The sequence below is a fragment of the Oryctolagus cuniculus genome, chromosome 8 (assembly GCF_964237555.1).
Source record: "Oryctolagus cuniculus chromosome 8, mOryCun1.1, whole genome shotgun sequence".
NCBI classification, from domain to species: domain Eukaryota; kingdom Metazoa; phylum Chordata; class Mammalia; order Lagomorpha; family Leporidae; genus Oryctolagus; species Oryctolagus cuniculus.
In genome coordinates, this window is record NC_091439.1 from 31868478 (window position 1) to 31883466 (window position 14989).

The 14989-nt window shown below is 38.6% G+C and overlaps 1 long non-coding RNA gene across 2 annotated transcripts in view; it reads left to right on the top strand.

Annotated features, from left to right (window-relative positions):
- LOC127483321 (uncharacterized) overlaps positions 1 to 14604 on the top strand; it is a 68487-nt gene extending 53883 nt beyond the window's left edge. For both annotated transcript variants that reach the window (XR_007909518.2, XR_007909517.2), the window contains 3 exons: positions 2936 to 3038; positions 12158 to 12290; positions 13607 to 14604. This is a non-coding gene — a long non-coding RNA (uncharacterized lncRNA). The remainder of the gene's footprint in view (positions 1 to 2935; positions 3039 to 12157; positions 12291 to 13606) is intronic.
- Positions 14605 to 14989: the final 385 nt, after the last annotated feature.

Genomic DNA, 14989 nt, shown 5'->3' on the forward strand with positions numbered 1-14989 from the left:
CCCATTCCTAACTTTGTTTTGGTCAAGATTGTCTTGCCTATTTTATCGACACTTCGCTTTTCTTCCGATAAAGTTTAGAATATTTTATCCAGTTACAGAAGGAAGAAATCTAATGTGATTTGACTGGATTGTGTTTAATCTATACATCTCTCTGAGAGGGAAGAGTGGGCGTCTTCATAATGGTAGGTCTTCTTTTCCATGAATATAGACAAGAGTAGGAGGTTTTAAATGGCTTTCAGTAGTGTCTTAACATATGCTGTACTCTGCTTCTTTTATTATTTTATATTATTTATGGTGTTTATACTACTTAAACCACTTAGCTGCTTGTTGCTTAAAATACATTTAGCATTTGTTTGGTGATGATTTTGAATAGCCCTTATCTCTAATGTTGAGGAAGAGTTTATTTTTTTCATCATAGTATTTGTTGAACTCTTTAGTTATTGTAGGATTAATTTTATGAGTATAAAGTTAACTGAAAATAGATGTTTGTAAAAAATAAGAATGGGAGGGGCCAGCACCGTGGCGCACTAGGTTAATCCTCCGCCTGCAGCGCCAGCATCCCATATGGGCGCCATATTCTGTCCCGGTTGCTCTTCTTCCAGTCCAGCTCTCTGCTGTGGCCCAGGAAGGCAGTGGAGGATGGCCCAGGTGCTTGTGCCCCTGCACGCACCTGGGAGACCAGGAGTAAGCACCTGGCTCCTGGCTTTGGATCAGCATATCTCTGGCTGTTGTGGCCATTTGGGGAGGGAACCAATGGAAGGAAGACCTTTCTCTCTGACTCTCTTTCTCACTGTCTGTAACCCTACTTGTCAAATAAATGAATAAAAAATCTTAAAGAAAAAATAAGAATGGGAGTAGGAGAAGGAGGAGGAAGAAGGGTGGGAATGCTGGTGGGTGGGAGGGTAGGGTGGGAAGAATCACAATGTTCCTAAATTTGAATATATGAAATGTATGAAGTAAGAATTTAATACATAAAATATTTTTTTAAAGATTTGTTTTATTTATTTGAAAGGCAGAGTTACAGAGAGAGAGAGAAAGAGAGATCTTCCATCTGCTGGTTCACTCCCCAAATGACCGCAATGTCTCAGGGTTGGGCGAGACCCGAAACCAGGAGCCAGGAGCTTCTTCCAGTTTCTTATAGGTGTGCAGGAGCCCAAGCACTTGAGAAATCTTCCACTGATTTCCCAGGCACATTAGTAGGGACCTGGATGGGAAGTAGGACTAGAGCCCATGCCCACATGGGATGGCAGCAGTTCCAGCAGTCACTTTACCCACTAAACCACACCACCAGTCCTGAGCCTGACAACTTCTACGGTGATTATTTGAATATTATTTCTGTCAAATTCAGTGCCTTTATTTTTGTGAGTGTGTTAACATTTTGCTTGTTGTTGGTAACAATGTAAAACTGAATTGAACTTCAATGAAGATATTTTCTAAATTTATTGAGATTTTATGTTTTTTTCCTTTTCATACATTGTTAATTATATTCTTATATATTATCTGATCTTCTTTCACCTTCCCCAACAAACTCAGCTTGGTCATGTTTATGTATACATTTCTTGATATGATTTATTAATATGTTTAGGACAATTGGAGGCATTATGAATGGGACAAGTCTCGTATCAGTTTAAAAATAGGCCGGTGTTTATTCTTTTCTAGTCTCTGAATTGCTTGATTATATTGAAATGTTCTTACCCTTGAAAATTTGTTTGAATCTGCTTCTTAATGTACCTAGCCCGGTATTTTGTGAGAATATTTAAATCTACATTGGCATAGTCTTTAATAATTATAGTTCAAATGAAGTCTCATTTTTGTTCTTAATCAGTTTAGTTTTCTTGGAGGGATTAGTCAATGTTATCTAACTTTTCAAAATTGTCAATAAAGAATTATTCATTTTACTAGTTGATTATATGTATTTAAATATCTTAATTATTCCATCTCCTGTTTTCTTAATATAACTTAGTCATTTTTCTCCTTTTTTAATCAATTCAGCAAAAATGCATCTCTTTTAGTCACTATTGCATTTCTGTTTGCTGTGTTAATTTTAGAGAACTACTTTGTAGTTTTTTCAGCAAGCAACTGCAAGAAAATCATGCTGTCAGAAAAACATTGACAAAATTCCAGAAGAAATGAGAGTAAATAGAGAAATATTAGGTGCTTCACAGGTTCTGAAATACCTCCCACTTATAGATTAAAAAATTATTAAATAAAATTAGAAAAGAGTTTAATATGAAAGCCTTGAGATTTCTCATGTAAGGGGAATGGACTTTACAGTAGTAATGAGATTCAATGTGTGACATTCATGTTCAAGTCTGTTTTCTAAGTTGGCCTCTAAGTAGCCATGGTTAATGGAATAATTCTCTACCTAAATTGGCAAAGGAGGTAAAAAATTAGTCTTGGAGTTATGGCTAAGAAGGAACTTGCTGATGGTTTTTAAAATATGCAACTGACTAGAAGGAAATACACCCAAAGCCCATTACATTGTTAAAGAAATTGATTTTTCGAAGAAATCATGAGCTGGGGAAAATATTAAAACAAAATAATTCTTAGAACCCCCTCCCCCAACATCCACAAGAAGGAAATAGCCCATGCAAGATGCACAGTTCCCAAGCTAATGGACAAATATGTGTATCCCAGTGAGCAGAACATGTAGTCATGGAGAACAACTAACAAGGTGTCACTCTGGATCAGGAATGTGAGTCTAATTGAGGAACTTTCCCTATAGCCAAACAGCAGGGCAAAGCATGTAGAGTTGAGAAGGAGGTGCATGGCAAGGCCTTACTGGCAGACCACACAATGTTGTCATGTACAGGCTATCTGTTGGGGCTTCCTTTTCCTATATATAACTTTCTACTTTAGTTATATTGTCCCCAGTGCAGGGACAAGGAGGACTGATTTAAAATACTGACTTTGTTTTTCATATGATACTTTGCAGACCCACAGCAACCATCACCAGCCATGACGGAAGGGACTGCTCCATACCAATAGATCCTGAATTTTGAGTTGGTTATTGTCAATGGATGAAATTAGGGGAATCGGTGAGTATAGGCTGTCTGTGGGTACAGGGTACACATGAGTGTCTATCATAAAAGAGGCTATTCATGCAGAAATTGCTAGCTGCTTACCAATCCTCAGACGGTCTTCAAAAGGTTCATGGAAAGTGGGTATTATCAAAAAGAAATGCAAGAATTTCAAAATGTGTTTCACTAAAAATAAGCTTATCTTTTACTTCCACTTTTCCATGACTTTTTTGAACTCTATTCGTACTTTGTCTCTACTTCATCCTGATCACAGAGATAAACGTTGTCTCTCTTCTGATTTTTGGATGGATAAGTTCAATGTGAGTGCAGTTTCTCCATCCTATTTCCAGATTTGACTCTGTGTATGGTGGGCATGGGTACTGTAGCTCAGGTACATGGAACTCCGCCTACTGGTACCCAGCTCAAATTTCAATAGTGGTGGGAGAGGTTAATAGCTTCTAGTAGACGGGGCTTCCCCTGGCTGCACAGCTTGCACTGTGGGAGGAGAAAGTCCTCTGGACTGTTATGGCCCTCGTTCTTGGGTGGGGGAGGTGAGGTGAAGTGACCCCTGTGATTGATGGGCCCCTGCACCCATGTGGGAGACCTAGAAAAAGCTCCTGGCTCATGGCTTCTGATCAGTACAGTTCTGGCCATTGAGGCCATCTGGGGGGTGAACCAGCAGATGGAAGATCCCCCTCTCCCCCCCCCTTTCTCTCTTTCTCTCCCCCCCCACCCGTCTCTCTCTGCCTCTGCCTCTCTGCAACTCTGCCTTTCAAGCAAATAAATAAATCTTAAAAAAAATAAGGTCGGCACTGTGCCGTAGAAGGTTAAGCTTCCACCTGTAGTACTGGTATCCCATATCATTGCTGGTTTGAGTCCTGTCTACTCCCCTCGTAATCCAGCTCCCTGCTAATATGCCTGGGAAAGCAGTGGGAGATGATCCAATACTTGGGGCTCTGTACCCATGTAGGAGACACAAAAGAGGCTCCTGGCTCCTGGCTTTGGCCTGGCCCAGCCCCAGCTATTGTGGCCATTTGGGGAATGAACCAGTGGATGGAAGATCTTTTCTCTCTCCTCTCTCTCTCTTTCTGTATTTCTGTCTTTCAAATAAATAAAAAAAAAAATCCTGTGAGTGAATTTTCTTTTAAATTTGAGTGCAAACTGTGACAACTACAATGATTATAATGCAATGAGCACTGGTATAGCTTGATACCATTGTTGCATTTGTGCTGAGCCCCCAACACTTTCAACCACCACTGCTTTTGCATCATTGGTACAAATGTCAAAAACACTGAAAGTGTCATTACTGAGGCCATAAACAAGAGTGTCATTTTGTTAAGTCAACAACAGGAGTCACTGTGCACTTACTCCTCATGTAGGATCTTTGTCCTTACTGTGCTGTACATTGAGATTTAATACTATAACTAGTACTCAAACAGCATTTTACACTTTATGTTTCTGTGTGGGAGCAAACTGTTGAAATCTTTACTTAATGTATGCTAAACTGATCTTCTGTATATAAAGAGCATCGAAAATGAATCTTGATGTGAATGGAAGGGGAAAGGGAGTGGATAAGGGGAGTGTTGTGGGTTGGAGGGACGTTATGGGGGGGAAGCCATTGTAATCCATATTCTGTACTTTGGAAATTTATATTCATTAAATAAAAGTTAAAAAAAACATTGAAAGTGTCAATAGTATCTTATATTATGATGGAAAGATTTTCCATCTCTGCAAGATACATTTTAGTCTTGAATTAGTCAAGGATTGAGCTACACTGAAGCAAGTTTGTAGTGTTTATAGTTTTTTTTTTCTCTCTCTTTGGGTGTAGCTTGCCAGATATTGCAACAGTAGATCTGGAATATTCCTTGGGAACTCTTCTTGTTGGGCCCAGAAGTTAAATCTTTATCCCATCGATGTTAAATGATGAAAGAAAGCTCCCATTTTAAAAGACACTTTCATAATAGCTTTGTAACCTTTTCACCACTCTGAAACAATGTTTCAGAGACATTCTGATTGAAGAAATGAAGATAAATCTGGCAGCCTGTTTTGTGCTGTTCAAATATCCAGCGCTGGACTCTGTTTAAGATTTTTCTGTTGACTTCTTTCCCTTGGTACTAGTTGGCCCTCTGTATGGTTAAGTATTAAATTTCAATCTCTGTACTAAGGCCACTTTTCATAAATATGTCTTGAAAAATGTGGATCTGAATTTCGAACTCAGTGTTACATGGTGTTCTTCCCAGAGTCTTGGTCCTCTTGTTCTTTGGAGTCCTTTTGATCCTCTTACACATATTTTTCCCAAGTCAGTCTGGATTTTTGTCTTTATTCTATAATATATCTGCTGAAAGCTATCTCACTCTATTCAGAGAAGGAACACACTGATTGTGAATAAATTTCTTTTTAATTCTGACTAACTTTGTTACTCTAGTCACTATGTTTCTGTATCTCTATGTAACCTTTTTTCTAAAAGAAAATACTTATCTATTTTCATCTTACTTTATTTCAAAGACAGAGGGACAGTGATAGACAGAGTGACCTTCCAGGCCATCTTCTACTGCTTTCCCAGGCTATAACAGAGAGCTGGATGGGAAGAGGTGCAGCCAGGACTCGAAACAGCACCCATATGGGATGCTGGCACTGCAGGCCAGGGCGTTTTTTTTTTTTTTTTTTTTTTTTTTTTAGATTTATTTTATTTATTTGAAAGTCACAGAGAGAAGGAGAGGTAGAGAGAGAAAGAGAGAACTTCCATCCACTGGTTTACTCCCCAATTGGCCGCAATGGCTGGAGCTGCACGGGTCTGAAGCCAGGAGCCAGGAGCTTCTTCCGTGTCTCCCATGTGGGTACAGGGGCCCAAAGACTTGGACCATTTTCTACTGCTTTCCCAGACCATAGCAGAGAGCTGGATCGGAAGTGGAGCAGCTGGGACTTAAACCGGCACCCATATGGGATGCCAGCACTGCAGGTGGTGGCTTTACTGGCCATGGTTTTAATCCACTGTGCCACAGTGCCAGAACATATTTAGTTTTATATTTCATACCAAATCCATTTTTAATTGTAGAATTGTAGAAGTTATTTTTGCTATTGTTAAAATAACTTTCTTATAGTTTCCTTTTTAAAAATAAAGTACGTATTTCTTATATTCTATTTATCTAAAATATTTATTTCATGGTCTCATATTTTTATCACTTACCTTTAGGAGATTTCTGAGTAATCCGATGGGTATATCAGATGACATACGGTCATAGTGATTCATTTTCTATAGTAAACATTGATGTTTTCTATATATCTTTTTCATTTGAGTATTTTACTTTTGGTAGTCCTTTGTTCCTTGGATGGTAAGAACTTTAGTAAAAAGCTCTGCTTTTGGTTTTTGTTTGTTTTATGGTTACTTTTTTTTTTTTTTTTGGCCAAAGTCCTTGGTCTCTCACCTTTCCCAGATGGATTTTATGCTAATTTCATACATTGATGTTTCAGCATTACAAATTCATTTCAAATTCAGACTTCACACTTGTACATGGGTCAAGACTTGTGTTATTGCCGGCGCCGCGGCTCACTAGGCTAATCCTCCACCTTGCGGCGCCGGCACACCAGGTTCTAGTCCCGGTCGGGGCGCCGGATTCTGTCCCGGTTGCCCCTCTTCCAGGCCAGCCCTCTGCTGTGGCCAGGGAGTGCAGTGGAGGATGGCCCAAGTGCTTGGGCCCTGCACCCCATGGGAGACCAGGAGAAGCACCTGGCTCCTGCCTTCGGATCAGCGCGGTGCGCAGGCCGCAGCGCACCGGCCGCGGTGGCCATTGGAGGGTGAACAAACGGCAAAGGAAGATCTTTCTCTCTGTCTCTCTCTCTCACTGTCCACTCTGCCTGTCAAAAAAAAAAAAAAAAAAAAAAAAGACTTGTGTTATTTTCTCTCAGTTATACTTTTAAACATCTTCTTGCCTATTAAGAGAGGGTATTAAAGATTTTTTCTTCCTGTCTTTTTAAAAAAATTTGAATGACACCGTTTAGGGTGTTGTGTAACTCTCTGATTCCATCTGGCACCTCATGCTTGTTGAAGGTGATGCTGACCCTCTTTTTTTTTTTTTTTTTCTTTTAAGATTTATTTATTTATTTGAAAGGCAGAATTAGAGAGAGGTAGAGGTAGAGAAAGAGAGAGAGGTCTTCTTTCTGCTTGTTCACTCTCCACATGGCTACAATGGCCATAGCTGAGCTGATCTGAAGGTAGGAGCTTCTTCCAGGTCTCCCACATGGGTGCAGGGACCAAAGGACTTAGGCTGTCTGCTACTGCTTTCCCAGGCCATAGCAGAGAGCTGGGGCAGAAGTAGTGCAGCCAGGACTCGAACCAGTGCTCAAATGACATGTTGGCACTACAGGTGACTGCTTTACCCTCTAAATTACAGTTTCAGCCCTGCTGACACTCTTCATAATCAAATTAGAGCATATTTCTGGGGCCAGTGCTGTGTCATAGTAGGTTAATCCTCCACTTGGAGCACCGCCATCCCACATGGACACCAGTTCGAGTCCTGGCTGCTCCTCTTTGGATCCAACTCTCTGCTATGGCCTAGGAAAGCAATAGAAGATGGCCCAAGTGCTATGGCCTAGGAAAGCAGCAGATAATGGACCTGCGTGGGAGACCTGGAAGAAGCTCCTGGCTCCTGGCTTTGAATAGGCTCAACTCTGACCACTGCTCCATTTGGGGAGTGAACCAGTGGATGGAAGACCTTTCAACCTTTCTTTCTCGGTCTCCCTTGGTCTACCTCTCAAATATATAAATAAATAAATAAAATCTTTAAAAAAGAAAGAACACATTTGCTCCTAAGATTTTTATATGAAGTCAAATCCTACAGGTCACCATTATCAGCACCTTCTCATCAGTCTTTAGATTTCTGCTCTACTTCTGACTTTGCTGATTTCTTTCTTTTTTGGTGGGGGGGGGCGGGTGGAGAAATATTTTTTTGACTATCCCCTTCTCTTCTATTTGATGTCAGGTAGTTATTCAAAATTTTTATGTTACATTTTATGCATAATATCTGAATGCTTCATTTTGGATTGTGGAAGTACTTTTCAAATTAGCTCAGTGTAACATTCTCCTGGACATCTTATTCATAGCTTCATTTTGGTATTTATTTGGCATATATCTTGAGGAATTTTGCTGGCCAGAGTAGATTTCTTGTATTATATTTATATTACTTCAACAAGATATTGTTGCTGAACACAGAAAATATAATCTGGAGAATTTATGCTTCCCAATATTTCAGTTTATTTTCACCATATGATTTTTATTATTATTTGTTTATTTATTTGAGAGGCTGAGTTACAGACAGAGGAAGGGAGGGACAGAGAGAAATGTCTTCTGTATACTGGTTCACTCCCCAAATGGCTACAATGGCTGCAGGTGGGCCCAGGAGCTTCTTCTGGGTCTCCCATGCAGGTGCAGGGGCCCAGGTATTTGAGCAATCTGCTCTTTTCCCAGGCCATAGCAGAGAGCTGGATCAAAAGAGGAGCAGGCAGGATGCAAACCGGTACCCACGTGGGATGCTGGCACCACAGGTGGAGGCTTAGTCTATTATGCCACTTTCCCAGCCCCCATTATATAATTTAAACAGATTTCAGCAAACACTGTTATGCTGTTTGGTAGGCAGAAAAATTACCCCTCAACCCCCAAAGATGTCCACATTCGAATGGCTAGAGACTATAACTAGGTTACATAGAAAAGAAGAATTAAGTTTGCTGACAGTTGCTAATCAGTTGCCTTTAAAATTTGATTTTGATCCTGAATATACTAATGGTGCCAGTGGAGCCACAAGGGTCCTTTAAATGTGGAAAAAGAAAGTAGAACCATCAGAGCCTGAGTCAGAAAAGTAGATGTGAGGATGGAAAGAAGATTAGGGTGATGTCATGGACATATTTAGCCTGTCGTTGCTGGCTATGAGAACTGAAGAGGGCCAGCAACCTAGGAAAACAGACAACTTCCTCGGAGCAGGTAAGGAAATGTGTCCTCGCCTAGTGCCTTCATCAAAGCATCCAGCCTGCCAGCACCTGTATGTAGTGCAGTGAGATCTGTGCCACTCTTCTGACTTTCAGAACTATGGGCAGTTACATCATTCAAGACAGTAAGTATTTGGTAATTTGTTACAGCGGCAGTAGGAAACTAATATACTGCCAATCCTTAAATTCTGTTTTTGTCTAGAATAGTTTGGTTATAAGAGGAATTATATATCTTCATGACATAGGAAGCTAGGAACGACAGTAAGAGAGCATCTTACTCAAAAACTGACAATCTGCAGCAATGGGACACCAGAAGCTTTTGGAGTTTACTTCCTAGCTTGGGGGTTTGTGGCTTCTATGCTGGCAGCAAAAGAAAGATAAAATAGAAGTCTTTCTACATTTTCTGTATATGTCACACAGATGGATTTTAGATATGAAGCAGAGATTGGATTTTCTCTTCATGAAATTCTTCGACATTATAATTAAGGAAAATTACTCATCGCTTGCAGTAGTCATTTTCAAAAAAAGTAAATTTTCATGTTTTTTGTTTATTTTTTCATAGAGATGCTTGGCAGTAATTTTTTTTGTTATAACTTGAATTTGTGGATCAATATTGTACACAACACTCATTAAGGTAGCTTGTAAGACAACACTAGTATGTACATATAGATTTTTACAAGCTTATATTTTGTCATAACTTTGCTAAACTAATTTGCATCTGTATGTAATCAGAGTAAAGGCCTTGTTAAATTTAGATTCTGGATTAGATAAAATCAGTGCATAAATTCTGACCTAAGGATGTTGGTAAGGCATTATCTTATTTGAGATATGGGGAGACCTTTTTACATATTTATGTAACAAACTGTTAAAATAATTCTGACATCTTTATGTCTTTCTGCTTAAAAAAACCTATAGCTTATCACCTTCTGAAACATCTTCTTATTTTGTCTTTGTTTCTCTCTCTCCTCTCTCCCAGCCTCATTTATTAAGTGCCTATGAGCAACTTGGGCTTGGGCCATCACCTCTGGAGATTTCAGTGGAGGACATCCATCAGTTACATTATTCTTATTAAATATGCGTTTGGAGGGGAGAGAAAGAAAATGTTCTGTTGTATTTTGTAGTGCCCCATGTATTAGTATGGAGTGAGGTTCTGATGCCTGCTTTATGTCACTTTCATTTTTTTCTCTTAAAAATAGGTAGAAAATGTAAACATGTGTAGTTACATAAATGTTATGTCTCTACACACCTGGAATGTATTCCTCAAATGGAATATGTGAAAACGAATTGAAACATTGGGATATTGTAGTTTGTGTGATTAACTCATTAGTAGCCTATTTAAGTGTTACTTTGATATTTCAGTGACTCATAAGTTTTGCCCTTTCTGCATTCACTGGCAGCACAGCTGATTTTTAAAGGACTATTTTTGGCTTCATTGACATTTGTAGCAACCACACTTCCTTTCAGTCCCTTGCTCCCTTTGATGATACTTTCTTTATTGGTGAAAGATGTCTTCAGTATTCATGTTAGAGTCCTCTAAGCAAAGAGGAACTCAGACAGAGCAGCCTTGGACCACTTAACAGCCTTAATTATAATAGTACAAATGGTAAATGACGCCCATAACTTTTAAATTAAGTTTTCCATGCAGGGGTTCAGCAGGGTATTAAAGAATTCATGGCCCCTGCAAATATTAAAAACAAAAGACGAACAACAAAAACCCAGAAGATCAGAAGAAGAAAAAAAAAGCAGCTTATTTGACTTTAAGTTGATTTATGTTTTTGAGCCAGATATGAATAAAGAGAAGCAGTAATTAGTTCATAGATTATTAAAAACAAAGTTAACATTATTATTGCTTTCCAGTTATGCATTTAAAATTTTTATTTTATTGTGTACTAATTATTTTGCAGATTTGACACATTAGTAAACTTTGACTAGTTCTCATATTAAAATCAATTAAAATATATGGATTAAATTTTAATTTTCATCTGTTTGAACTACAATAATGTGCTGAAAAATCTTCATATTTTCTCATAAAGCATATTAATCGCAGATACAATATGTTAATTAGTATATAATTCTTTTAGCACTTTAGAAATTTTCTCATTACACATCTATTTGTTTCACATATATTATTAGTAAAATATGCAATGTTTTGACACATTGTAATTCATAGAGATTTGTTATATCTATCTTATCTGTAAAACGTGATCATAAAATGTCAATCTGGATACAAAAACAAATTTGTATGTAACTGTTCATGTTTGAAGTCAAGATTGTTTTAAATAAACTCAGTTGTAAATGCATAAAACTTCATTCTTATGCTAAAGAAAGAATTTATGGTTATGTGGACCATTGTAAGGGGATTTTACAGTAGGGCAGAGAGACTGGGCTCATATAACATGGGCTAGTTTGAAGCTATAGCCAAAGGCCACTGTAGGGTCAGTGGATAGAAAATCACTAAATGGAAACAGATAAAGAGAATCTGTCTGAATGTACCTAGTAGAATACTTGCTGGAGGCAGGACAGGGTGGTCAGGTAGCACCTGGAAGCTGGTGGGGGATGAGGAACTGATCAGATACTAGGGTGATAAGATTTCAAGGGTGGGGGTATCCTTGTTCAATGAACTTAACAGGATTCTTGCTAAAACTACATTCTACAAAGAAGTGCCCAGATGGGTATAAGATAAAGGTCTGGAGTCTGAAAGTAGTCAACCAAAGAATCTCTGTGACACCATCAGTATACAGAAGTACCATGACAAAATACTAGACTTCTTGATTTCTATGTACAAATTAATTCTAGTCACCATGAAGAAAGTAGTAAATTTTTAAAAAGTGTCTGTAACATAATGGAATGCCATAGAACTAAGGTTGCACAAGATCAGTGTCAACAGCTCCACTCTGAGAAACTGCCTGATTACAACATCACCATATTCAGTTGACTCTTTTGTTGCTACTGCAGTTCATATGCAATTGACTCCACCATGATTGACACAAATAATCTCCAACATGTCTCTGTCTCTATGCAGATTTTAAGTTTCATATATTCAGCAAGAAGAACCTTAGCCATTCACAGGCCAACTCCCCATCTTCTACCTGCCAAAGACAGGGTAAGGAAAATGACTTCCCTTTCTATATCGCTGTCTCTGGCCATCTCTCCTGCAGGTCACATGGAGAACCAAATGTATTGTATGAAATTCTGCCTACTTCAAGGATTGGACATCTCCATGGTCCTTTAGAGTCATCTGAATCTTTTGACACAGCTATGGCAGTCTGTATCTGGAGGCATCACCGCAAGGTACTGTCTATAAGTTGGTTTAAATTTGCAGACTTAGTTGGGGATTTAGAGGAAACAAATCAGGATATAAGAGGGAACAGAGAATGTAAGGTGGTTCCTCATACTATTTAATTGTGACTGCAGAGCCTCCTTGGATTCCATTCTTTTTTTTTTTATTTTTTAAAAAGATTTTGTTTATTTATTTGAAAGCCAGAGTTACAGAGAGAGAGAAAGAGAGGCAAAGAGAGAGAGTTTTCTATCCCAATTCACTCCCCAGTTGGCCGCAATGGCCGCCGGAGCTGCACTGATCTGAAGCCAGGAGCCAGGAGCTTCTTCAGGGTCTCCCATGTGGATGCAGGGCCCCAAGGACTTGGGCCATCCCCTACTGCTTTCCCAGGCCATAGCAGAGAGTTGGATCAGAAGTGGAGCAGCTGGGACTTGAACTGGTGCCCATTTTGGATGCCGGCACTGCAGGTGGTAGCTTTACCTGCTATGCCACAGTGCCAGCCCCAGGATTCCATTCTTTTGATGCTACCTCCATGTGGTGTTGAAGTGTAGCCAGTGTAGGGAAGGAAAAATATCCTTCCCTTTTACTTTTCTTGGAGTCGCTGGCTGGGGCTCCTGGGAGGGAAGACAGAGAAACAAGAGAAAAGTACAAATTTACTTAATGTAGTCTTATATGAGATGGGGAGCTTCATAAAGAAATGAAGGCCTGAAGAAGCAGTAAAACCTGAAGGTCAGTTTATTTTATTTATTTATTTAAACAATGAATGTTATTATTGGGGTACATTATGGTTTGATAAAGAGTGAAGAGTCCTGTACACATACTGAATGACAAAGTGGGTGTGAGCTAATAATAATGAATTGTAGGAAACTTGGCAGGGCATTTTCAGATACTGATTTGTGTCCCTGTGCTTTTGGAGATAAGGATACTTGTTTCCTTGGATATAGGAAGGCTATCTCGCCTATTAGAGTCTTCCAACCTAATTTTGGGGAAGGTCAGAAAATCCTTCAAGGTTTTGTGGCTGTGTCAGGGAGTGGGGGAGGGATATAGCACATGCTATTTCTCAGATTCTTTCTGCTTAAAATCTTCAGTATGCCAAGGTGTCATGTTTTGAAACCCATCACTAGTTGTGTTTATCTTTATGAGTACTGATTGATAATGGGTGGCTTAGGTCACATAGTCCTTGTATGAATCTCTGTGAAACAAGAAAGGCAAAATTGATAATTAAATAAAAATGACATATTTGCCATGCGTAAGTGACTTTGTTATGACATCTAAGTTACACTTACCATGATTCATTTTTTGATGATATATTTATTTCCTTATTTAAAAGGCATAGTGCAGAAAAAGAGGGGAGACAAAGAGATCTTCCACTTACTCACTGGTTCACTTTTGAAATGGCTGTAACAGCAAGGGCGAGGCCAGGCCAAAGCCAGGAGCCAAGAACTCTGTCCAGTTCGTCCACATGGGTGACAAGGACCTGAATACGTGGGCCATCATCCGCTGCATTCACAGTCACATTGACAAGACTCTGGACTCAAATTGAAGCATCCAGGACTTCAACCGGCTCTCCAGTATGAGACACTAGCAACCTAAGCAGTGACCAGCCACACCGTGATTCTTTCTTGCTAGTACACCTTTTTATTTTTTGGTACAGATATTCAATGTAAGATTACCACCAGTTAGCAAAAATTAAGTCAGAGGTTCTGCTTCCATCACAGATGGACCAACTGAAGAAGCTTCTCTGTTCTAGTATCCTCACAGTGCTTTCCAAATGATATAACTCACATTAAGATTTAAAGACAATAATATGAAAAGACCAGAACATATGTATAATATTGAAAATCTAAAAGCACAAACTTTGTCTTATAAATTAGTTATCAATTTGCTAGCTGGCATTGGTCAATTAACTTCTCCTTGAGTCCTTATTAAAGCATTCTCTTATTACATTTCTGATGTCAGAAATTCCTACCTATTGAAAAATGTTGGGACAAATTCTGTGAATTTTACTGTTATCTTGCCCATTAATTTATGCAACTGAGGAAAATAGAATTTGAATGCTGCTTCATATTTATCAAGATAATTCTGAAAAGGCCAACTGAGTAAAAGGACAAATAGAAAACATGACCTTGGCTTTAGTAGCTACCTTTATTCTACATTAAATAAGATGATGTTCTTCAGAAATAATGGATTATTTTTATATGGCGATCCTACAAAAATTTGTTGAAAAAAGAAATTAAAATTAATATTGTTTATGTTGCAATGATATTTAAATCCATGCTCAGTTTTTTCATAAAATGCATTTTCAATAAACTTTTTAATGATTCCTCATATATGTGTTCTCTTTAATCAACTTTATGAATAAAATTACATTTTCTTCGGGAATATAATTTTCCCTTTTCTTCCTCTGGTATTTTTCTCTTCCCTTCTAAATTGATGTTAATATTATGACTCCTATAGAAAGTATTTAAGCATAAGAGAAAACTCTAATCTCAATGGATAAGATTAAGTTAGATGCTCATGGAATTTTGTGGACAGATCAATAAAATCAGCATGGAGCAATAACAGAGTTTTCCACAACCATGTGTCAGAATGACTTTTCCTCTCTATTGGTTAAAGTCTGTAATGGAGGTTTGGAGCAGAGAGGTGACCTGCTGAGCTGGAAAGTGTGAATGCAGAGCAAGTTTGGTTCTTTGCAAGTGGAGTTAATGGTTTA